The sequence below is a fragment of the Macaca nemestrina genome, chromosome 8 (assembly GCF_043159975.1).
Source record: "Macaca nemestrina isolate mMacNem1 chromosome 8, mMacNem.hap1, whole genome shotgun sequence".
Lineage (NCBI taxonomy): Eukaryota > Metazoa > Chordata > Mammalia > Primates > Cercopithecidae > Macaca > Macaca nemestrina.
In genome coordinates this window covers 39,163,975-39,189,455 of record NC_092132.1, presented here as the reverse complement: position 1 = coordinate 39,189,455, position 25,481 = coordinate 39,163,975, and the positions used below count along the sequence as shown (strand labels likewise).

The 25,481-nt window shown below is 40.4% G+C and overlaps 1 protein-coding gene across 2 annotated transcripts in view; it reads left to right on the top strand.

Annotated features, from left to right (window-relative positions):
- Nucleotides 1–13,606: 13,606 nt before the first annotated feature.
- LOC105475999 (oxidation resistance 1) overlaps nucleotides 13,607–25,481 on the top strand; it is a 469,579-nt gene continuing 457,704 nt past the window's right edge. The window contains exon 1 of one of the 2 annotated variants that reach the window (XM_011731544.3): nucleotides 13,607–13,797. The gene's annotated coding sequence lies outside the window, so the exon portion shown is untranslated. The remainder of the gene's footprint in view (nucleotides 13,798–25,481) is intronic. The other variant, XM_011731541.3, reaches the window with a different exon arrangement.

Genomic DNA, 25,481 nt, shown 5'->3' with positions numbered 1-25,481 from the left:
GCTACTTATTTGCGTTTCGTATCATGAAACTTTGCTGAATTCATGTACCAGTTCTAGGAGCTTTTTGGATGATTCTTTCTTGGTATTCTTGGTATACAATCATCATCAGCAAACAGTGACATTCTGACTTTCTCTTTAATGATTTGGATACCCTTTATTTCTTTCTTTTCTGATTGCTCTTGCTAGGACTTCCAGTACAATGTTGAATAGAAGTATTAAAAGTGTTCATACTTATCTTATTTCAGTTCTCAGAGGAAATGCCTTCAACTTTTCCCCTTCAGTATAATGTCGACTGTGGGTTTGTTGTAGATGGCTTTTATTACCTTAAGGTACATCCCTTCTATGTCAATTTTGCTGAGGGTTGTAACCATAAAGGAATGCTGGATTTTTGCAAATACTTTTTCTGCATCTATTGACATAAGTACATCATTTTTGTTTTTTAATTCTGTTTATGTGGTGTATCACATTTATTGAATTAGGTATGTTAAACCATCCCTACATCCCTGATATGAAACCCACTTGATCATGGTGGATTATCTTTTTGATATGCTGTTGGATTTCGATCACTAGTATTTTTTTGAGGATTTTAGTATCTGTGTTCATCAGGGTTATTGGTCTGTAGTTTTCTTTTTCTGTTATTTCCTTCCCTGGTTTTGGTATTAGGGTGATACTGGCTTCATACAATGATTTAGGGAAGATTCCTTCTTTCTCTATTTTTTAGAGTACTGTCAATGGGATTGGCACCAATTCTTCTTTGAATGTCTGATAGAATTTAGCTGTGAATCTGTCTGGTTCTGGATTTTATTTTTTGTTGGCATTTTTTTTTTAATTACCATTTCAATTTCTCTACTGCTATTGGCCTATTCAGAGATTCTATATCTTCCTGGTTTAATGAAGGAGGGTTGTTTATTTCTAGGAATGTATCCATCTCCTCTAGGTTTTCTAGTTTATGTGCATAAAGGTGTTCATAGTTGTTGCTGGAAGTTAGGGACCCCAAATGGAGGGACCGGCTGAAGCTATGGCAGAAGGACATAAATTGTGAAGATTTAATGGACATTTATTAGTTCCTCAAATTAATACTTTTATAATTTCTCACGTCTGTCTTTACTGCAATCTCTGAACATAAATTGTGCAGATTTCATGGACATTTATCACTTCCCCGATCAATACTCTTATAATTTTCTATGCCTGTCTTTACTTTAATCTCTTAATCCCCATCATCTTCATAAGCTGAGGATTTATGTCACCTCAGGACCCTGCGATTATTGCATTATCTGTACAAATTTTTTGTAAAACGTGTGTTTGAACAATATCAAATCTGGGCATCTTGAAAGAACAGGATAACAGCGATGTTCAGGGAACAAGGGAGATAACCATAAGGTCTGACTGCCTGCAGGGTTGGGCAGAACAGAGTCATATTTCTCTTCTTGCAAAAGCAAATAGGAGAAATATTGCTGAATTCTTTTTCTCAGCAAGGAATAGCCCTGGGAAAAGGATTCATTCCCAGGGGGAGGTCTCTAAAATGGCTGCTCTGGGAGTGTCTGTCTTATGCAGCTGATGATAAGGGATGAAATATGCCCTGGTCTCCTGCAGCACCCTCAGGCTTGCTGGGATTAGGAAATTCCAGCCTGGTAAAATTCTAGTCAGACTGGTTGTCTGCTCTTGAACCCTGTTTCCTGTTAAGATGTTTATCAATGATAATGCAAGCACAGTGGGACATGAAACCTCATTAGTAATTCTAATTTCCCCCTGGCCTTGTGACCTTGCTCTGCCCTTCTGCCCTTGTGATCTTTTATTGCCATTTGAAGCATGTGATCTCTGTGACCCACTCCCTATTCGTACACCCCTCCCCTTTTGAAATTCCTAATAAAAACTTGCTGGTTTTGCCACTCAGGTAGGCATCATCACAGAACCTGCCAATAGGTGATGTCACCTCCAGAGAGCCAGCTGTAAAATTTCTCTCTTTTGTACTCTTTCTCTTTATGTCTAAGGCCGGCTGACAGTTAGGAAAAATAGAAAACAACCTATGTTGAAATACTGGGGGCTGGTTCCCCCAATACATAGTAGCCTTGAATAATCTTTTATATTTCTGTGGTATCAGTTGTAATATCTCCCATTTCATTTCTAATTGAGCTTATTTGGATACTTTTCTTGGTTAATCTAACTAATTCTCTGTCAATTTTATTTATCTGTTCAAAGAACTAGCTTTTCATTCCATTTATCTTCTATATTTTTTGCTTGTTTGTTTGAATTTCATTTAGTTCTGCTCTGATATTCATTATTTATTTTCTTCTACTGGGTTTAGGTGTGAATTGTTCTTGTTTCTCCAGTTCCGTGAGGTGTGACCTTAGATTTTCTATTTGTGCTCTTTCAGACTTTTTTGATGTAAGCATTTAATGCTATGAACTTTCCTCTTAGCACTGTTTTTGCTGTATCCTAGAGGTTTTGATAGGTTGTGTCACTATTATTGTTCAGTTCAAAGAACTTTTTAATTTTTATCTTGATTTCATTGTTGACCCAGTGATCATTAAGGAGCAGGTTATTTAATTTCTATGTATTTGCATGATTTTTAGGGTTCCTTTTGGAGTTGATTTCCAATTTTATTCCACTGTCATCTGAGAGAGTATTTCATATAATTTTAATTTTCTTAAATTTACTGAGACTTGTTTTGGCATATCATGTGGCCTGTCTTGGCGAATGTTTTATATGCTAATGAACCTAATGTATATTCTGCAGTTGTTGGGTAGAATGTTTGGTAAATATCTGTTAAGTCCATTTGTTGTAGGGTATAGTTTAAGTCCATTATTTCTTTGTTGACTTTCTGTCTTGATGACCCTTCTAGTGCTGTCAGTGGAGTATTAAAGTCCCTCACTATTATTGTGTTGCCACCTATTTCATGTCTGAGAGCTAAAACAATTAGTAACTGCTTTATAAATTCAGTATCTCTAGTGTTACGTGCATCTATATTTAGGATTTTGGTATTTTCCTGCTGGACTAGTCCTTTTATTATTATATAACGTCCTTCTTTGTCTTTTTTAACTGCTGTTCCTTTAAAGTTTGCTTTGTCTGACATAAGAATAGCTAATCCTGCTCACTCTTGGTGTCCATTTGCATGGAATATCTTTTTCCACCCCTTTACCTTAAGTTTTTGTGAGTCCTTATGTGTTAGATGAGTCTCCTGAAGACAGCAGAAACTTGGCTGGTGAATTCTGCCTTCCATATCTTTTAAGTGGAGCATTTAGACCATTTACATTAAATGTTAGTATTGAGATATGAGGTACTATTCTAGTCACTGTGCTATTTGTTGCCTGAATAACTTGTTTTTTTTCTTTTCATTGTGTTATTGTTATATAGGTTCTCTGAGAGTTACGCTTTAAGGAGGTTCTATTTTGGTGTATTTGAAGATTTATTTCAAGATTTAGAGGCCTTTTAGCAGTTTTTGTAGTGCTGGCTTGGTAGTGGCAAAATCTCTCAGCATTTGTTTGTCTAGCAAGGACTGTATCTTTCCTCCATTAATGAAGCTTAGTTTTGCTGCATACAAAATTCTTGGCTGAAAATTGTTTAGAGAGGCTAAAAATAGGACCCCAATCCCTTTTAGCTTGTAAGGTTTCACTGAGAAATCTGCTGTTAATCTGATAGGTTTTCCTTTATAATTTACCTGATGCTTCTGCTCACAACTCATAAGACTCTTTCTTTCATCTTGACTTTGGGTAGCCTGATGACTATGTGCCTAGGCAATGACCTTTTTGCAATGATTTTCTCAGGTGTTCTTTGTGCTTCTTGTATTTGCATGTCTAGATCTGTAGCCAGCTCAGGTAGGTTTTCCTCGATTATTCCCTCAAATATGTTTTCCAAACTTTAGATTTCTCTTCTTCCCAAGGAACACCAATAATTCTTAGGTTTGGATGTTTAACATAGTCCCATACTTCTTGGAGGCTTTGTCCATTAAAAAAAAATTTCTTTTCTTGTCTTTAATGGATTAGGTTAATTTGAAAGCCTTGTCTTCAAGCTCTGAAGTTCTTTCTTCTGCTTGTTTGAATCTATTCCTGAGACTTTCCAGTGTATTTTGCATTTCTGTAAGTGTGTTTGTCCTCAACTTCCAGAAGTTGTGATTGTTTTTTATTTATACTATCTATTTCACTGAGGAGTTTTCCTCTCATATCTTGTATCATGTTTTTAATTTATTTAAGTTGGACTTCACCTTCTCTTGTGCCTACTTGATTAGCTTATTAGTTGACCTTGAATTTTTTATCTGGCAATTCAGATTTCATCTTGGTTTAGATCCATTGTTGGAGAGCTGGTATGGCCTTTGAGGGGTGTTAAAGAACCTTGTTTTCTCGTATCACCAGAATTGCTTTTCTGGTTTCTTCTCATTTGGGTAGACTACGATGGGGGGAGATCTGGGATTCAATGGCTGCTGACATTCTTTTGTCCCATGGAGTGCTCCCTTGCTGTGGTTTATAATTGGGTTGGGTTTGGTTTTTAATTGGCTTCCTGGGAGCCAAATTATAGTGTTTGGTTTTGCTCTTCTGGGTCTAGCCACCCAGTGGAGCTACCAGGCTCCAGGCTGGTACTGGGGAGTGTCTGCAAAGAGTTCTGTGATGTGATCTATCTTCCAGTCTTGCAGCTGTGGATACCAGCATGTGCTCTGGTGGAGGTAGCAGGGGAGAGCAGTGGACTCTGTGAAGGTCCTTTTTTGTTTTTGTTTGGAGCACTGGTTTTATGTTGGTTGGCTTCCAGGCAGGAGGTGGCACTTTCCAGATACCATCAACTGCAGTCCTATAGGAAGGATGCAAACTTGCCCTAGGAAAACCTGGTTAAGTATTCAGGTTTCTCAGGTTGTAGGCAGGGCCATAGAGCTCCCAAAGGATTATAACTTTTGTCTTTGGCTACCAGGGTGAGTAGAGAAATACCACCAGGTGGGGACGGGGATAAGCATGTCTGAGCTCAGCTTTTCCTTGGGCGGGGCTTGTTGCAGCTGCTGTGGGGGATGGTGGTATGGTTCCCAGCCCAATGGAGTTATATTCCTGGCGGGATTATGGCTGCCTCTGTTGAGTCATAAAAGTCACCAGGGAAGTGTGGGAAAGTTGGCAGTCATAGGCCTCACCCCACTCCCACGGAGCTGGTAGTCCTAAAGGCCAGTCTCACTCCCACCGTACCCCCTGCGGCAACAGCACCAAGTGTATTTCCAGGCAGCCAGGACCAGGGCTTAGAACGTGCCCCAGACCATGAGCCTCCCCATTGATAATGCAAGCAGAGTCATAGTTTTTCAGCATCTCGGGGAGCCTGCAGCAGTGATCCAGTTCCTTCAAAGTGCCTGTGGATTCTCTCAGCTTCCCTGGTATGTTCCTGGGGTAGTACTTGGAGCAAAAGTTCACAATGTGAGAATCCACATGCTGCCCTGTGCACTCGAGAGGGAGCTGCAAGCGAGTCCTGCCTCCTCTTCACCATTTTAATCCAGGTCTGGAATCTAGATGAAGAGTCATGATTCTCTGTTTTGTTGGTTTAAGTCAGGTGTATATTCACTAAAACTAAAGCTATCTCAGTTATATAGATTAAGCAGGACCTGAGAGTAACACTCAGATTTTTCCAACCTAAGGACCTAAGGACCCTATGGTATTTTATAGGTGAGTCACACCTTTCTGATTAGAGCCTTATCAAATAAATAAAATAAATAGATTGATAATGATATAATGATAATCTATAATGATATCATGGTAATCACATCCACCTTGATTCTGGTGAGTAAACTGCTCCCTGGCCTCTTCCACCCTAGTAGTCTTTCATTTACATCAAATCCTAGAAACCACTTTAATATCAGTATCTCCCACCTTTATTCTTGGCAAAAGAGGGAAGTCAATGCAGCACTTGGTGTTTTGGTGAAAGCAGGGTCTTCTGGGCCTTCCCAGAGACCAACAGGGAGTTGTTGAGCCAATCATCCTGGATAATGTCACTCCAACATCCCCATCTCCATACCTTCTTAGATCCCTGTTATATCACGGCTAGGAATTTTTAACATCTTCATTTATCACAGTTCACTGTGTATTTTACATTTACATTAAGACCAGGATTAAGTTAACCAAGTGGACAAATTGTTAGAACCTTTTCCAACTGCTAGCACATTAAAGACAGACTCTCTGATGAGTGACCCCACATTAATAAATTATGTTCCTCTTTCTTCCTTGGTTTAGCAAACTCGAATCCATTCACAAACACATAATCTCCTGCTTCATGCAAATATAATTTAAAAACAGATAAATATTGCTATTCTGTAAGCACGCAGAATTTCCTTTGGGGTGACTTTGTAACTTCCCCCTGCTCCCCAACCTCCTTGGGCTGCTGAAATTTTACTCATGCTATAGGCTTAGAGGCCAAGAAAATTGGTAGAAGTGAATGAATGGAAAATACACACAATCTTTCAAGGCAACTACCTCAGATGAGGTAGCTATAGGTAAAGCAATCAGACAAAAGTGTTTCTGCAGACATGTAAATGTCAGCAGAGTTTTGAGATAGTATGCTAGCCAAAAACTTCAAACTGGTAGAATCTACTAAATTATACCTGGGGCTCCAGCTACAAGGATGTTTGAGAAATGTGGACTTTTAGCCATTCAACTTATGCCTACAATAAAACCTCTAGAAAGAGGTCTGAATATATGATGAGCTAGCCATCTGGACTGTATCTGTCACGTTGGGTAAAGCACTGAAGTTAGTGCCTGGCACAAAGCAAGTGCTCAATAAATGTCCGTACTTATTTTATTAAAAGTATCAGCTTAAGTATCACTTCCTTAGGCCATTTCTGTCCTTCTGGACTACATTAAATTCCCTGGCTATATGCTCCCAAAACTTCTACAGTTTTAAAATTCTTACCTCACTTGTAATTATACTCTGAAACCTCTTTCTTTTATGCTGAAACCCATGTTTCATGAAAGCAGGAACCAAGTTTATCTACCTTTTTAAAAATACATATCACTAGGGTATATGGCTAATAACAGGTGTACAATAAATGATAATGAATTAAAAAGTGGAATTGGTAGAGGTTCTGCCTCATTGTCTTCAGTTGTTTTCTTAATAGTACGTTATTATGTACTAAAGGAATGTAACACAAATGCCATGTTACCTGGTTTCATAAGTATCTTATTAAACTAATGAGGTATAGGGCTAAGAAAAGTTATTTAAAAAATATATCTAGCTTCTTTCTAGCTACTTGAACTGAAATGTCAACTTAAAATTTCTAAAATGGAGTGTTATAACTTATCTTATATATTACATGTCAAATAACCTACATCTTGGTCCTCAAGTATCCTAATTTCACAGAGTTCTATCTAATTTGGTGTCTCTAGATGTGTATAGTGTCTTGATAACTTTATCAGATTAATAAATTCTTAGATCAAATTTGTCATGGTTTCAACTCTACTTTTGTTCTTGCAGTTTTGTCTACATAATCAACATTTGTTTTCTATGACAGTGTGGTCAATATCGAGGAAAACTTGAAAAGAATGACAGTTAAACTAAGAACCTGTGTTGGAATCCTGGGTCTTATACTTTACTGTGTTTAAGAAAATTACCCATATTTTGTTAAATCTACAACATTGTTGAAAAATCACCAAAAAAGAAAAGATACATCCCAATTTTATGAAGGTTAACGTGGATTATTTTATCTTAGATTGATGAAATACAGTACTTAGTTCTTTGACCTTCAGCTTTTTCATCTACATTACTCACCAGCTGCAATCCTGCCTGCTTCATAACTATATTTTTCCATCCCTCTTGCCCACTCTCCTTCCCTGGGAATGGCTGGAATACCATGTCTGGACCCCAGGGGACATTTTTCTGCTGGATGCACTTGCCTGCTATTCAGTAAATCTGTCCTAGATGGGCACCTAACCCAAGCTTCTTGGATCATGTTTTTCCAGGGATTTCTTTTCCTCTGTATTTTTAAAATGTACATTTTTAAATTTTAGAATAATTTTATGTTTTTAGAAAAGTTGTAGTAATAATACACAGAGTTCCTGTAATCCTTCACCCAATTTGCCCTATGGTTAACATCTTAGATTTGTCAAAACATTAACATTGGTTAATTACTATTAACATTAACATTGTTACATTACTATTAATTGAACTCCATATTTCACCGATTATTTTCATTAATGCCCTCTTTCTGTTCCAGGATACAACTCAAGATACCACAGTGGATTTAGCTGTTGTGTCTTTTTGGTCTCTTTTGGTATACAATAGTTTCTTCATTTTTGTTTTTTATGACTTTGCCAGTTTTAAGGAGTACTGGTCAGACATTTTGTAGATTGTCTTTCGATTTGGGTTTGTCTGATATTTTCTCATGATTCAACTGGAGTTGCAGGTTTTTGGAAAGAAATCCACAGACATGAGGAGCCTTTGTCATTACATCATATTAGACAGTAAATGATAGTCACATGACATCACTGGTTAAGAAAGTTTCAGCCAGCATTCTCCACTCTAAAGTTGCTATTCTTCCTTTTCTATATTCTTTGGAAGAAAGCCACTGAGTTCTTTGGAAACTTCTAAACCAAAGCAAAATGAATAGATTCTGTCCTTATTTAATGAAGGGATCCAAGGACTATACAGGCTGTGAAAAAAAGCCTGTCTGCAAGGTGGAAAAATAAACCAGTTAATGAGATACGGACAGAATTGTGATGGCATTTCCACCTCCTGAGGCTCAGAGAAGCTCCCTGTCTTCCGGAGATTATATTCCACACTACTATTGTGCCAGAAAATTTCCCTTTTCGCCTACGCCAGTTTAGATTGAATTTCTATATGTCCAACCAAAAATAGGTTACAATACTGTATACCTCATTGGATTACTATGAGAATTAAATAAGTAGTATGCGAAGGGAGTGCCTACCACAGAAAGAGACACATAGCAGTACCAATAGATGTTGAATATTATTATTAATATTAATTGATGCAGAGTAGTATTTTGAATTCATTACATTATAAACATTGTGGAAATAAACTAATGGTCACAGATTTCTTAGTTATATTTGAGAATTTGAGATCGCACCTTAAACATACCTGTTATTGCAGCATTGGATTCAAAGAGAAGTGAAACGAGTTGTAGCTTTATCAGGATCTTGCTGCTTCTGCAAGAACTAAGCCACGTTTGCGTTAAATTCAGAGGCAAGAAAAAAGCGGTCTGGTATTTGAAGTACATAATTATCCACATTCTTCTTTCCTGAGGAAAGGGCCATCAGAGCTAAGTCTTTTAGTCAAGAAGCATCTTTGATTCACAAATATTATGTGATCCTTAACGTCCCATGACTATTACCTAGAATTGTTTTAGCCTTATAGTGCAGAGAGAGGGGAGAAGTGTGCATTTATATCTTTAGTACATATCATTAATGTATCTGTTGTGACATTTATCTACAGTCATGAAATGAAAAAATAATTTGGGCATAAGTGACTTTGAACTACTCCTATTTAGTTCTCCAAATTTAATTTTTTTAATAATGGGAATATAGCTATCAAGAAGACAAACTTTTAATAGCTCTTTAATGAAGCTGTCCTGATATTTCCTTTTCTCTTAAAAAACTCATTTATAGATTGTTTCACATTTCTACCTTGGTTCTGATTTTCTAAAAGCAATTTTGGTATGAAAGAGGTACAATAGAAAGACAGGCTAGTGTCCAAGTCTCTAAAATGGTTTGTCTCTGTGCAATGCAAGGAGAATATGCTCAGTGGGCAGTGCCAATACCTGGAAGTATACCAGATGCTTGGCAGTGTAGCATAGATCTTAGAGAAGGAATTCAAAGTAAGAGAAAGTAAAGGAAAAAAGAAGGGACTATACAGAAGTATCCCTACACAAAATGGTGAAAGAAGTAGTGTATATTGCATGTCAGCCTACTTCCAGCATCAGCCCTCTCCATCTTTCCTTGACTCCCTAAAAGCAGATGACTTAGTGCCCAACTCATGCATCCCCCTGTTTCAGACTTAAGTATTCACCTCCTGTTCCTATAATCCCTCAATGCATCAGAAAGCACCTATTTGAGCATCCATGAAGATAAAATACACACAAATATAAATTTGCCATTGTCCCAGTCCTCCAGAAACTTGCTGTTTAGTGGGGGAGGAGAAGCATGTATGTAGATAACTAAAACAAAAAGGCAGAGTGGTGTAGAGAGGGACAAAGAGCTACAAGAGAACTAGGAGAAGAGGAATAATCTGAGGTGTAGGTTAAGATGTGGTCTGTGGGAGGCTGAGACAGGAGAATCACTGGAATCCTGGAGGCGGAGGTTGCAAAAAGCCGAGATAGTGCCACTGCACTTCAGCCTGGGCAACAGAGTGAGAGTCCGTTTCAGAGACAGAAAAAACAAAAAGATGTGTGCTGTGGTGTGACAGAGCTAAGGGAGGAGTTCCTAGAAGACAATGTACAAAGTCATGAGAAGAAGGTCAAGGAAAAGATCCTGGATTTGATAAGTTTAACATAACTATAGAATGCAGTTTAAATTAGGTGACTCATGGATTACATTGATTTATTCCTAGAATAACAAATATTAAAGGAGGTAACAAACAAATTACATAAGATAAGTAGAGAGAAAAGAAAAGACAGCCAATTATTTAAATAATTCTAGCATAAGAAATAATACAAAACTATAAGGACAGCAGCGTTTCCCCCTATCTGTTCATGTTTTGAGGCATAATGGAAAAACCCCACTTTTTATTATCAAATGGTTTACATAATGATCAAGTACATTAAATCAAAACAGAAAAAAAAAAGGGCTTTAATAATATGGAAAATATCCTTTTCCTGCAGAGACAGATTGGGGACTGAAAGCGTCAGTTGGCTGGGTGGCTCATTAGCCGTCTTTCATGAGTGGCACCACCTTGGAAATAACCAGAGCCCTGAAATAAAGATGAAAAGGCAACAAAGAGGGGACTCTCTGTTACCCTTAGGCAGGCAAATCAAAGCAACTGAGGCTAAAAAGAGATGGGAAAAGTTCACTTCAAAGCATTACTATTATCTTGCTCATTTCTGAATAACTGAAACCAACAGACCTCCCAACACACTTGCTGTCCTTTTTTGTCCATGGGGAAACAGGCTAGTCTACGAGTTTACTGGATATCCATTATTTCTATCTTGCAAACATCCCCTATTCCTTCTTTTGCTAACCAAATACATTTTTTCCCTTTTGAGAATCTTTCATCCCCAAGAGGATGCAGGTGTTTGATTGTGTGAGCCAGGACAGCCAATAAGAGTATACCTTCAAAGACTGATCTGCTCAGCAGAACAAGAGACTCGATTTCTTTGTAAGGTTACAAAATTCGTCAACTGTGTAGGGCTGGCACTATGGACATAATGTGAGGGGAATTAAACCAGCACAGGAAGCAATGCTGAAAGCAAGTTAGAGAAAGAGAAAATCATATTCTTCCTGATGTTGTTAAGCCCAGGACAAGCCCTGCTATTTCTTGACTTCTGAGTTACGTGGGCTGATGCATTTTCTCTGCCCAAGTTAGAATTGCGTTCCTGTCACTTGTTACTGAGAGTACTGAATGCAGTACGTTTTTGAGCTACACTTTTCCATAGGACACTAAAGAGACTTTGAAATCAAGATCTTCCCTGTTGCATGAGTATGGGTAGTGTGCATGCTGTAGCATGAAGATGCTCAGAGCGTCATATCACCTTAAGAATAATTACTGAAGGAGGAAGAATGAAAGCAATCAGGATGAAAATAAAGTTTATTTTTCACCTTCTTTCACCACTGATAGAAATGAATGAGTTGTGTTGATACTCTAAGGAAATTCACATTTTGATCTCCCAATGAATCACCTATGGAAAATTAGAAACGTGATGTTGTCACTATAAAGTGGCCCTGGTCCTGCGGATGACATTTGCAGCTTCAGTAAAAAAGTAAAAGATCAAACCTTAATTGATTACTTATTTTGGGGTGCACATGGCACTAAATTGCAAGTGGGGATGTAAGGGCGCAGATATCTTAGGAGAGAGGACATCTTGACTCAAATAGACAAATTCCACTACAGTTCTATGAAAAAACACATGTACATTATTTAGTAGGGTTAGCAAAGTCTGACTAATTTATAATACTGCCAAAACAAAGTAGCTTTATCACAGAGTCTGAACTAAATTTAAAATACATACCTAGTCTGTACATTGTTTGTCGAAGATTCTCAGTAAATTCTTTCTGATTGAATAAAAATGAAACGTTATCACTTTCAACATAACAGAAAATTTAAGCTGCGAATGCTCGTAAAGAAATTAGGGGAAAATAATGGGGAACAAAACCCGCAATCGGCTTATCAATCGGCTTATTGTTGACACGCCACGCCACTGAGAACTAGTATCTAATTTTCTTGAGCCCTTATCTCAGGTAAAGCTATTGATTCAGGGAAATAGGTTATGCGGAAACCATGAAAGTTTCTAGTCTGGCCGACCCTAGGTTCACGACTCTTTACTCCAGGCAAGAGATAAGCACCTGTCGTTAAATTTCAACATCCCTGTCTGTCAAATGGGAATAATAATGATTCTCTCATTTGGTGGCTGTGAGAGGTGAGTGAAACGAGACTGAAATTTGACCCAGGAAATATTTGTACCTCTCACTTTAAAGGACAGAATTTTAAAAAATAATAAATGATCAGAAATTAAGGTAGAATATAGTGAACACTAATAGCGGGAAATAGCTAATCTGCAGGCGAGGTGGCTGAAAGGCTCCTACGCTGAAAGTGTTTGCTGGATGCACAGGAGATCTGGGATACATTCCGAACTCGGCAACAGGACCAACTCCTTTCCTCAAGGTTACAGACCAGCCAGGTTCTAGTTCAGGTCTGGGAATCTACCCACCCAGAGTTTGCGCCCTTTTCGTTTTGCAATTTAAAACCGGGTTGTAGGGGGAAGGAGTGAAGGCAGCATGTAGAGAAAGTAAATTACAGTTCAGGTAACAGGAACAAGAAAATCTCCAAGGTCAGGGTTGGGTGTCAACGAATTATGCAAAATACGGCGGAATGAGAAGTCACAAACGCCTTGCAAAGAATTCTGAATTTTAGAAGCTCTTTGCAGAGCCCCCTTCAGCCCGCTCCAAGCGGCCTTGGGTCCCTCTCTAGGCTGTCGGACTTCGCCTTCCTTTTCTCCTTGTTTTTCCCAGCAACCAAAGCATCTGAAAAACATTTTTTTCCTCCATAAATCTGAACAAATTTCCTTGTAACGCAGAAGCTTTTTTTTATCGCTTTAACAAAACTTTCCTCTGCTTCTCTAGGGAGAACCTAGTATTAGAGCTGCCCGATAGGCGGGACCCCGAAATCGGGGCAGCTCTGGCTTAGTCCAGGCTATTCTAGTGGGCGCCAGCACCAGAGGCGCCTCTCCACCCGGGCGGGGATCCGAGCTCCGGTCCCCGCCGAGGTAGCGAGTGCAAAAGCCCCAACCGGAGTCAGAGGAGCCGCGCTCGCGGAGGGGTGCGCGCTAAGTCCTCGCGGCTTCCGCAGGAGCTATTTTTAGCGGTGCGTGGCTCCCCCCGCCCCCGGCGTGGTAGCCTCCGGCTCGCGGCGCCCCGCGGCTCCTCTCGGTCTCCCCCGCCGCTGCCGGCTCTTGGTAGCTTCCACGCGGGCAGGTCCGGAAACTGAGCATGTCTGCAAGCGCTCGACGGCGCCGGCGGCAGCGGGGGCAGAGCTGGGCTGCGTCAGGCTGAGCCCATTCACCTCGCGGCCGCAGGAGCGCAGCGCCGGCGCCGCGCCGCCCAGCCCCGCCGAGAGGGGCGCACTCGCCGCCGCTGGGCCCGCCGCCGCTCACCGCAGCCCCCTCCTGGCGACCCGCAAGTAAGTTTGTGAGGCTGCTGGGCGGTGGGGCGAGGTCTTGGAGCCCGGGGGAGTCCAGGAGGGATAGCGGGAGGCGCGGCTGGCGCCCGGGAGAGCCGGCTGGCCTCTGTCCCCTGTGTCTGGTGCCTGTCCGAGCCACTTTGAAACCTGGTGGCCATTGGGATGCTCGAGCGGGGACGACGGGCAGAGCAGGAGGGCAGAACTAGCTCCAGCGGGGGCCCAGAGGGCAGACTTGGGAAGAAGGAAACACCGTGCGGCGAGGGAGGGGACCGGGCGGGGAGGCTGGACTTGGGGCGCGGGAGCCCGGCCAGGGGACAGCCGCAGAAGGAAAGTGGGGGTGTCACCGGGGGATAGGGTGGGAGCAGCGTGAGAGTACACTGTTGGGGGCGCAGAGTGGAGGGCAAACGTGTCTTGACCAGAGCGGCAGGAGGATGCGTGTAAAGTGGGGCGCGTGGAAAGCGGATTTGAACGAGAGCAAAGGACGCCGGTGAAAGGGACAGTGGGCTCCGGAGGACTCGGATAATTTGGGCAGTCAGTACAAGGTTAGGGGGCACATTATGATGGAGTCAGCCTGGACTCTGTCTCCGGCTAGAGTACTCGAGGCCACATGTTGGGAACTGGCTGGGGAGAGGATGGATGTAGAAAGTGGCCTGGAAGGGCCGGCTGGAAAATCGCTGAGGGATTCGGGTGAAGAGGAAGGGAGCTGTGCAGGATCGGGCGTTGGAACTGGGCTGCTGGTAGGGCCTGAAAGGTTCGGGAGAGGGTTGGAGGCTTCCCCGTGCCGCCCCTTGAATAGTGATTTAGTACTGTTCTCTGAGGTTCACTTTCACCCCGGGCTCCTCCTCCGTCTACTACCTGGCTTCGATGCACCTCGGCTCGCTGTAGGCGAGCTTGTAGGAGATTTAAATAGACATCAGGCAGTGGGGAAGGTAGTCGTTTACAGCGGGGAGCTGCTCAGGCTTCCCTTAAGTGGTTCCTGGCACGCTCAGGGTGCAGTGTAGGGTCTGAATGTGTGTGTTGCAGGAGTAGGGTGGGGTAGGGGGAGTGGTGTCAGTTCTAGGCCACAGGAATTCATGGTCTGGCCCCAAAGGTGCGGTGTTTTTGGCCAGGAAGTCAGGCAGAAGTCTGCAGCGTGCAACTCGCGGCGGGGCGTGTGTGTGCGTGTGTGCGCGCGCGTGTGCATGTTTCCGGCCCGGGGTCGCGTGTGTGGCTGCAGCCTGTCTCCATGATAAGAAGATCCAGGGATCCACGGGCGGCACGGGGAAGGGATTAAGGGGAACATGCTTCCCTACGTCTTTTCTGCCTCCTTTTCCCAGAGTAGCATTCTTTGCTTATCCAATGATGCTTCTCTCTAACCTCTCCCTCTCCACTTACATCCCAAACCTGATGCGAGTCTTCTCTGATTCGGCACTCTAAGGAGGACTCAGCCGTCGGCTGCGACCACCGTGGACTCCCTCTATGGAAGGGAATCCTGGGAGTCCCGGCCGTCAGAGGGGTTCCCAAATCCAAAGGGTTCATCTCCAAGGCGTCACTCCGGGGGTCCGCGGTTCACTCTGCTGCCCCTTGCAGGTGATGCTGTGATTGTTGCCCGCGGACAGGGAAGCACGATGCCTCCAAAAGGCCAGCGGGGCGGAGAAGCAGGAACAGAGACCAGCATTTAAGGGAATCTCTGGCGGGGGCCTCCCTGGAGTTCCCGACATGTAAATATAGTGAAAAAAGAAAACACTAGGTTACTAGAATAAACACGTCCTAAAATCTCTATGCAAAAACGCCTTTTTGAACAGCAAAGATTTCACCCACCAAAACAGGGAAGCAAGAAGCTTCCACAGTGTGCAGGATCCGAAACAGGACCTGCCCGGCCAGGCCCGGCGTTGGGGGGTGAGAGTGGGGGAGGGGTTGTCGGCTTCTCCATCCAGCTTGCCATGTTCTGCCATCGGTTTCGCATTTTCAGAGAGACTTTACCAGATGCAGGAAATGAAGATGAAGGCAACTCTGGAAGGATGAAAAGAAGGGAGAGCAAGCAGTGTACCTACTGTCTGCTATCTAAGAGGGCTGGTCTCATAACTAAAATATCCAGTCCCTGAGATCTTGTGTGCAACCATCAGAAATAGTTCAGGACACCAAATTGCGCAGAGAAGATTCAGATGAAGAGAAACAAGAACTCTGTGGAAAACTGTTGGAGACAGTGGCACGGTTGTCTTAAAAGGTGATGTCTGTCCCATGGAGGGACACAAGAGCGAGGACAGCACGGTTCTAATGGCCAGGGCGTGTCCTCTTATTCCATGTGACAGTGGCTAGCTGAGTTGCTAGGGTATGTTTTTGAAATATACCCTTTGAAATATGTTGATTATTCTGGACATCTGTAAGGTGGGAAATTTGAATAAAAAGACTTCTGTCATTATTGGCTTTTATGGCTATGATTTTTTTCAGTTATTTTTATAAATCATGTGAAGGTAAAATAAATGATCATTTCAGCCATTAATTCTGTTCTGCACAGATTGCTGTTCAAATAAAACATCGTCTGATATGTCTGCCTGTATTGTTTTGTTTGGGGGTCACTGAAGAGGGAAAATCGGCCAAATTGATTAGGGTGTCATATAAAAGCAGAGAGTAGGTCCGGGTAGATCTTATGAGTGTGTGCAGGAAAAGGCTTCATTATAGAAGGCTAAATTTAATGTGAGATGAGAGAATCTTTTACTCCCCACCTCCTGCATTTGAAACACAAAGGATTGTACCCTTGGGCTGGTTCCTAGTCCTTAAGTGGAAGCCTAACTGGGCACTTTTTTTCTGGAGGATTGTTCCCTAAATCCTGGTAAGCTTTAGAAAATAGGCAATGGAATCTTTGTTGCACTAAGGTAAAGTCATTACAAAGAAAAAAAAAAGAAGAGGAAGAAGAAGAAAGTAAAGGTGGTGAAATGGCTTGAGGAGGCAAAATGAGAAACAGAGATGTCAGTCAAAGTGGAAAAAGAGAAATAACTTTCTCTCACTTTGGGGATAGATCTTATTGATAGGCTTAGAGCAGTGATTCTCCACTGGGGGCAGTTTTGCCCCCTAGGGGATACTGGCAATATCTGGAGACATTTTTGGTTGTCACAACTTTGGGGGAGAGGTACCGCTGGTGTCTTGTGGGCCAGGCCAGGGATGCTGCGAACATTCTACAATAAACTGGACAGCCTCCTGCAGTTATCCAGCCCAAATGTCAGTAATGCTTAATTTGAGAAACCTGATTTTCAACAAGATGTGCTTAACATTAAAAGCAACCCCTTTTAGGATACTTTCAAATATTCCTATTGGAAGTCCATCTCGAAAATCAAGAGTAGTTTATAAGAGACTTTCTTTGCAAAATGGTCCCACGTTCAAAAACACTTGTTTTAAGGAAATTAAAGAGGCTTCCTTTTGGCAGAACTGTTTTTCAGCCTTTAAAAAACAAAAAACAAAAAACCCTAAGACATATTGAGAATGTCTAAAAGGTGAATTATATGCATGTGTGCATGAGAACTAAGTAAACATTGTTTGATAAAACCAAATCAAAAATATTCTGCTGTACTAATTTCACTGAACTTGTTTGGTAATTGCTTTTTAAAAGAGAGAATCTTTTTTTTAATTAAAATGAATTTAGTTAAAATTATAACTTGTAAGTTCTTTATCAAGTGAGGGATTGAACAATCAGAGAAAAATGTTAGGCAAATATTAATTTGAAGCCCCCAACAAATTCCAAAAGGAAACCTTAGTGTTTATAGGTATGTGCATAGAAAGGTAAGAATGTTGTATAATTTTCTCATACTGTATTTAATTTCCATTTGAAATCGACAGCATGGAGTGTATTGAGAAGCATCAAGCCTTTTGATTCTGGAGCACAATGCATTGACTAGAAAGGAGGAACAATACCTTACACTCATAAATGTAATAAGATACTGTTCTAATATCCCCTGCATGCAGGAACTCAGAGCACTTATTAGGTAAAAGCCTTGTCATTAGCACAATGAGGCCTAGTGAAACTAAAATTTGGTCATTGTTTCTACCTCCTCTTCCGTCCCACCATTCCACCCATTTTCGTTATTGGTTTGTTTCAGAATTCATTCTGAAGGTATCATCATTTGGGTTGCTTACTTCCTTTCTTGTTCTAATAACCATTCCATTCACCCTTACCTATTACTGTCCCTCAGGGGTCTGTGTTGCAGCAGACTTGATACTCCTGCTAAGACTCTGGGGAACCCAGCAACCCCCCACCCCGCTCCGCCCTTTCTCCTGTGTGTACAAACACAAACAGCTCTTTTCTGCTTCTAGGTGGAATGAGGATTTGTGCCTGTCTTGGAAAAAGGCAGTGGGGATAGCCTTTGTTTTTCACAAAGGCAACCTCAGTTTCTCTGCTTGTATATTTACTGAATTGGTTTGTTCAATTGCATATTCTTGCTATTAGAGAGACTTCATCTTTCCCAAGGGAATAGTGAAAGAACTGGGGAAAACATGACTTCAGTGTAAGCAATGCTGGTATTGATAGAATGCAGCTGTCATTTTACTATGTGAAAACCCAATAAATATGATTTGAACCAATGATAATCAGATTTGTAAATTCCATAAGCATTTGTAACTCAACAGTAGCAGGTTCTGTTTTAGACACTGGGACTCTTACACTTGCAATACCCAGATATATCTCTCAAAGTGTATCTGTACAAAGAAACATAAGATGGGTATTCATTTGCATTGAATTTGGAGCAATTATAGAGATATTTTCTGATTCTTGAAAAGACTTCAGAACACAATTGGTGAGATGCAGAAGGCAGAAGAAATCATTAAGGGGAAAACAGTTCCATGGATTTCTGTACAGCCTAGACAAGGAGGGAATGAGAAATTTGAGGTGAAAGGGATCAGTTCTTGTCTCTCTTTTCCTTTCCTTAGCAAATGGTTATTGATTTTGACATCTGAGCAAGGAGAGGTGGTTTCCTTCCCTGCAGATACTTGTTGAATGGATGTGTGCCCTTTTGCACTTCTGATAGCCACAGTGGTAGAAGACAATGGGCTGGCTGGCACTGGTAGTTAGAGGAAGCAGAATTTCAAATCAGTTCTGTTTTAATGGTGTTTTCAGCAAAGGTTCTAACCACACACTTTCAAAGACCGAGCATTCTATGTCACTATTTTGAGGAGATTAATAGAAAGACTACAGACCTGAGCATTTTTGTTATTTTGGGTACTAGGCAATACCTGTGCTATTTGGAGAAACCATATTTATTTGGGGGACAAGGAAATATTGATAAGACGGCAGCTCCTTTTACCTAAAAACAAACTTTCTGCTTACTCTGGCATGTCAATTATTGTCCCAGCTGGAAGGAGGGTCATGTGAGAATTTTATCAAACACCTTATGTTGCTCTTGCTGAATTCAGGAGCAACCACACACATACAGAGCAAGATTTTGAAATTTATGCTGTAGCCACGGCAAAGAGAATATCTTTTTTGCAATTTCATTTTATCTTATAATTGTTGAAGATAAGTAATAGCAATGCAGGAAAAAGGCAACCTTGTTTGTGGAAGGTTTTACTTTTGTTTACAAATGCTTATTCATCTTAAGAAACAAATAGCCTGGAACCTTTTCCCAGGCTTTCAGCCTTCTTTATAAATAATGTGTCTCTTCTGTCTCTGGAATATTCATTATGTGATGTCATTTGGAATCTGAATCCTGGGCTCAGATGGCTGATACGGTTCCTTCTAATTTTGTGATTTAGAATTGTCTATTCTCCTAAAGAAGGTAAAAGAGACAAGCTGTTTGTCATTGGGGGCACAGTAAAAGGTGCAGGCTGTAGTCTGTTTTACAGAATTACATGCATGTTGCTTGACCTTGGTCTGGGACCCCACTGACCAAAACACTGAACTCAGCCTTCTGGATTATGAAGCCTGATTTTCACAATTTGGATTTGAGCAACAGTGTTTTGACCAGGTTTGACAATCAACTGATGTGTTTGGAAAAGACTGACTGATGAGCCAGAATACTAACCACCCATTTACAAGGAAAGAGGCACAGACATTTAGGGAGGATCAAGAGCTTTGCAGTCAAACCTGGCACTCCTGCTTAGTAGCTTGTGACTTTAGATGAGCTTAACTTTATGGAACTTTATTTCCTCATCTTTAAAATGAAGATAATTATGAAGTGATTTGCGCGAGGTCAGTAGTCACTCTGCATCATTTCAGCTTAGTTTACAGTTTTCAAAATCTCCATCCAAACCTTCTGCTTCTTATGAGCATGCTTATTTTCTTGGTTAAATTCATGTTTCTTTTATTTATTTAAAAATTCTCAAGAACCTATATTTAGCTCAAGAAATTCTCCTTTCGGTTGTTAGATTCTGGGTCTTCTAGAGCCAAAAAAAGGGTAACTGATGGGTCTCAGTTATGTTCAATTCACGTATTGACCTAAATTGTCAAAAAGATTAAGCGCCTTTTTATTTTTTCCTAATTGGGATGAACATAAATAGAGCTTTAGGTAAAGATGTCTAAAACCAAACAATACCATATGCATAATGTCTTTCAACTAGGATGTATTTTTTGATGATCAGACAATTGAAGATTGGCCCTTGTTGATAAGTCTGTTATTAAGTTAATAGATGTTTTTATACCAGTTCAGTGGTGTTGCTAATATGGTTTATTGAAGCATTTCAGATTCAATAAAAATCTGAAAACCTGCTGTGTGTTGTCCATTGTAAAATAAATAATGTATGTATTCTTATTTGTAATTTATGGTGACTGATCTGCATATGATCAATTGGAATAATGAAAGACTTAAAGTTGGAAACCAGAACAGATGGGAACTTTGAAAGAACATTCCCTTTAGCACCACACAAGTTTCTATTCAAATCTCTATTCCTCAGTTACTAACTACAAAAATACTGGGCAGATTACTTTCTACCTTACTACTTTTTGAGAATCATATCAATTCCCGTGATGATTCGGTGAGATAAGCAAGGAAAGATGCTAGCATGATGTCTGGCACCCTCTTTGTCCTTGTACTCTGCTAATTCCACCACACTTCAGCTGTGCCCTTGCAAGTGATCATTTATGCTTGAATTAGTTCCAACTGTTTTACTCTCAGGAATCAAAAAGCCTGATCTCAAGTTTCTTGAGGGAAAAAAAGAGAGACATGATTAATGACTGTGTGAGTGAGTGGAGTCGGGGGCTCTGTGTGACTCTAGGTGGGACCTGATTCAGGGCTCACACCATGTGACCAGTTGCACTGCAGTTTCCCTTGCAATTTGGTAGCTCCTCTTCCTAAGTCTTGGGTATGTCCTTGAGAGGCTTACTCTTCAGGGTTCTAAGATGGCTGCCAGAAGCTTTCAGAGCTTCTTGTTCCCAGGTTCAAACCTAGTGAAGAGGACAGTCTCTTCCCATGCTTTTTACAGAGGAAAGAGGAAGCTGCTCTTCCTAGAAATTCTAGCAAATATCCCTGGTCAGGTCAAGAGCCCTCCACCAGTCATAGTGGCCAGAAAGGTGGAATATATTGGTTGAGGAAGTATGTTTTCCCATAGAAAATTGAGGGATTGCTGTTTGTATGCTGATTGTATGCTAGCACAATAAGAAGCCACCACAGCATTTTTGTTACTTTTTGGCCCCAAAGAAAAATGTCAGAGTCATGATTTTATTTCATCTGGGTCATAGTTAAAGTCTAGAGGATTCTTTCTGTACCATTACTGAATATGTGTTTCTAGTGATTGATCTGAATTTTCAAGATTAATGACACCAGTGCACATTAGCTCTCTTCCTTCAACCTACATCATTAGACTGGCTGGGTACACACTAGAATTTATGTTTTGCTACAAACAACTGTTTGTTCAAGGAACAAATTAATGTTTTTCTTACATTAGATACTAGGTAGTAGAATCACTGTTTTCTGATAAAAGTCAGGAGAAGCTGTCATCATATAAATTGTTAATCTAACATCCAGTGATGTATTCCTTTGTTCCTGGGTTGCCTTACTAGCCTCTGATCCTTCATCTACATACCAAATTACACTTTACAGGAAGGCTACTAAGATTTATGCAGCAAACAAGTCTTAGTCTCTACAAACATGGGCAACTAAAAAAAATTCCAGAAAGGTTAACTTGTTAAATGTTTGTATATTAAAAAAAAAAAAAAAAAAAAAAAGATTCTACATCATCCAATAGGGCTGTTGAATACAGTCTCTTAAATGCACTCATTTTCTAAGATAAAATGTGATCTTACTTTCTGAATTAATATATTCACACACTAAGGATGTTCTCTCTCATTTATTTTTCACCCTTTGCATAGATCACAGTCACTGGATGTCATACATCACTTATTAAGCAGAAGAATATTAACAGCCATGATAAATGGCTTTGAGTGAAAAATATTTTCTTCTGTTTTCATTCATCCAAATGTTTTAGTCACATAAATAAATGTAAGTGCCTTATTTTAAAATGTCTTAAAATGGGAAAATAAAATCACATATCTGCATTTTTAAAGTTAGTAGCTTTCAGGCTACTATAAAATGTAGTCTACTTGTGGTAAGTATGTCAGTGTAGCAATTGGTTTTTCCATATGTAGTTTCCAACATGGGAGGTGGGGGAGATACTCTAGCACAATGCAGTTAAAAACTTAAAAACCACAGAAATGAACTAAACTTTCCTTATCTGTTACATCTATTTAGGTTCTTAAGTTCTTAAGAAAACCAAAGAAGTTGAAAGGTGTTCTTTCACATGACTAAAGTATCATTGAAGTGAGATTTTTACCTCTTTGCCAGCATGTTTTTAAATTTCAAATCAGCAGTCACATTGGTGGGTGTATAACAGAGAAAGCATAAAGTCATGTGAATGTTTCAGATACAGTTTTTAATTATCTGAAATATGAAATGAACAACTAAGAAGAAAAAATTACCATTCTGGCATGATAAAAATACTCTGTAATTTTAAGAAATACGTAGAGATCATTTTAACATAGCTTTTAAGGCACAGATGTTGATTATATAATATATTAAAAGTTTTGTGTTTGAGTATCATGCACACATTATGTTTGTCCCTACACATTATAGGTAAAGTTTTCTTTGGTATTGCAGTTCTTAAATTTTTTTTGCTGTCTAATGGGACTGAAAATAAAAGGTTGTTAGTAGCTTAGTTAGGAACTATGCACTTTTTAAAAGTGTTCCATCAACTGCCTCTTCTGACTGAAGCACAGAGATTTGCAAAAACAGTAATAGATACATTATAGATAACTATACATAGAAAAGCTCTGAGCTAATCATTTAGATTATTTTGTGGAAGAGAATGGAGTAAGGCTGAAATTTCACTGGAACCTACTAATAGTGGTAAGTCCAAATGAGGTAAATCTTAAAAACAAAACAGAACAAAACTAAAAGTTACAATGTTGTAACTTACCGGAGTTCCTTCACTGACTTAAATAGAAGTGTATTATATTCAGATTAAGCAGAAAGGAATCCATTGGATGATTATGGAGGAGTTCATGGAATTGAAGGAAATTCTGAAGAGCAAGACCTTGGACAGGATAATATCCCAGTGCTGGAATGGATCAGCTCTAGCTGTTTTCCATCATTGTGTCACTGTCCTCAAGACTCCTCATTTAGAAAGGACAGAGAGAGAGAGAGAGAGAGAGAGAGAGAGAGAGAGTTTGGGGGAAGAATAGGCTATTTTGAACCAATAGTCCTAAAGCATAATCTATAATCTGTTACTACTGGAAGAGGGGAATAAATGATAATGTCCCTGCAGGCACATTAGACTGATGTCCATTCAGGATGCAGAAACTTGCTTTAGTGATCATGAATTACTGGAAAGAGAGAAGGAAAACCAAAACCCTTGAGTGTATTATCTCAACAATGTCTATATGGTAAACAAATACTGTTTTCATTTCCTAAAGCTTCATAAACTACCACAAACTGGGTAGCTTAAAACAACAGAAATGTGTTCTCTCACAGTTCTAGATGCTAGAAGTCTAAAGTTAAGGTGTTGGTATGGCCATTCAGGCTTTGGAGGCTGAATGGGGAGAATCTGCTTCTTGCCTTTCCCTTAGCTTCTAGCTTTGCTGACAGTCCCCAGCATTTGTTGGTTTATAGACTCATCATGCCACCAGTCTCCATCTCCATCATCTCATGACCTTCTCCCCTGTGTCTCTGACTCAGATTCATAGAGACAAAAAGTAAAATGGTTGTTGCAAGAGGGTGGGGGATGGGGGCGTAGGGAGTCATTGTTTAATGGGTACAGAGTTTCAGCTTTGAAAGGTGACAAGACTACTGGATGGTGGTGATAGTTGCACAACGGTGTGAATTACTGGATGCCACTGAAATGTACACTTAAAAATGGTTCACATGGTGTATGTAATGTCATGTGTATTTTACCACAATAAAAAAAATAAACATGTAAAAAGTGAAGAAGAAGACATTAGTGAAAATTTTCAATTCTTAAAAATCAAGTGAGGGCCAGTAGGATAGTAGAGAGTAACTGGGAGTCTCAGACACAAGGGAAATCTGTGCTTATCCATGAGTTCTTTCCCAGGGACCTTTACTTAGTACTTATCAGAAACTTTGGGGACAGAGAAGTTGACCAGAGAAAGCCCCATTTGGTTCCACAGGTGTGCAAGTACTGAGACTCTGCCCTTAGGAACAGGCACAAAATCCCATGTACCACCCCAGATATTTCTCTCATGTGAAAAGCCTTACACAACTAGGGGAAAGGCAGAAACTATAGAGCCCAGGGTTCTGCGCTTATCCAAAACAGAGGTCTGCAAGACATACAGAGCATATTTTGGTGCCACATGAAGAGGGAGGGGCAGAAAAGTTGAGGAAAAGCCAGCCCAAGGCCCAGGTCCATAGGGCCTAAGACTAAGGTTGGACCCAGAGAACTCAAAAGTTTACAGCAGTTGCGTTCATAATTGCCCCAAATTGGAAATAACCCAGATGTCTATCAGTTGAGGAATGGATAAACAAATTATAGTCATGGATTCCACAGAATAGAATTTTACTTGGCAATAGAAAGGAACAGAGGGAATTTTACAGACCGTACCACTGTATCAGTGATCACTGAGGATAATCATTGGGGCAGGAGCCATGAAAATTTCATGAAAACGTTCGGAAAATGTAAATGTTTGGAAGTAGATTAAGACAGTTATATGCCGGGCGTAGTGGCTCACGCCTGTAATCCCAGCACTTTGGGAGGCCGAAGTGGGTGGAACAGGAGTCAGGAGTTCAAGACCAGCCTGGCCAAGATGGTGAAACCCCGTCTTTACTAAAAATACAAAAATTAGCCAGGTGCAGTGGCGCACGCCTGTTGTCCCAGCTACACAGGAGGCTGAGACAGGAGAATCGCTTGAACCTGGGAGGTGGAGGTTGCAGTGAGCAGACATCGCACCACTATACTCTAGCCTGGGTGACAGAGCAAGACTCCATCAAAAAAAAAAAAAAGATAGTTATATAGAAAGCAGGAGTACTTAGAAGGACTGATTATAAGGGGAGAATATAAGGCTGGGAATGAGCGACCATAATTTTTCAGTAAGGAAAATATCCTATATACTATCTGAATTTTTTTCATTATAATACATAAAATACTACTGATTTATATGCTATATTCTGTTTTTAAAACTCAAACCCATTTATCAATATATATGCAACTTTCCCCCACCCCAGACTTATGTCAAGTTAATCATGGAGTCTCCAAGTTTAAATGATTTTAAAAAT